The following is a 484-nucleotide window of genomic DNA, read 5'->3' on the forward strand; positions in this document are numbered from 1 at the left end:
TCAGCAAAGACTGAATACTTACTGTAAGTACATGTCATTTTTTTGTTTTAAAACATTTGAAAATGGAAAAACAAAACAAAACAAAACACACTGTCATTACGGGGCATTGTGTGTAGAATTTTGAGGACAAAATAGTTTTTACTCCAAGGCTGTAACATAACGTGGAAAAATGAAAAACTTAGCAGATGCACTAAAGTCATTACTGCCATCTTGCGTCCTGCAACTGTAACTGCAGCTGTAAGTCAGAGTTGCAAGTGAGCCTCAGACAACTGGACAGCACTTATAATCACATCTTTTTTTCAATGCTGCAATAAAAATGTGATGTTATTATCAAAAATAATGAACTTTTATTAGTGTTTGGGTCCAGAGGTGAACAGCCAGCCATCCTTAGTCAACAGTGACAATTGCAAATATTACCTTTTGTTTCACAATCTTTTCCACTGTACTTCAGTGCCTCGAGTTATTATTTGACTTCACACTCATA

The sequence above is a fragment of the Nerophis ophidion genome, linkage group LG06, assembly GCF_033978795.1.
Source record: "Nerophis ophidion isolate RoL-2023_Sa linkage group LG06, RoL_Noph_v1.0, whole genome shotgun sequence".
NCBI classification, from domain to species: Eukaryota; Metazoa; Chordata; class Actinopteri; order Syngnathiformes; family Syngnathidae; genus Nerophis; species Nerophis ophidion.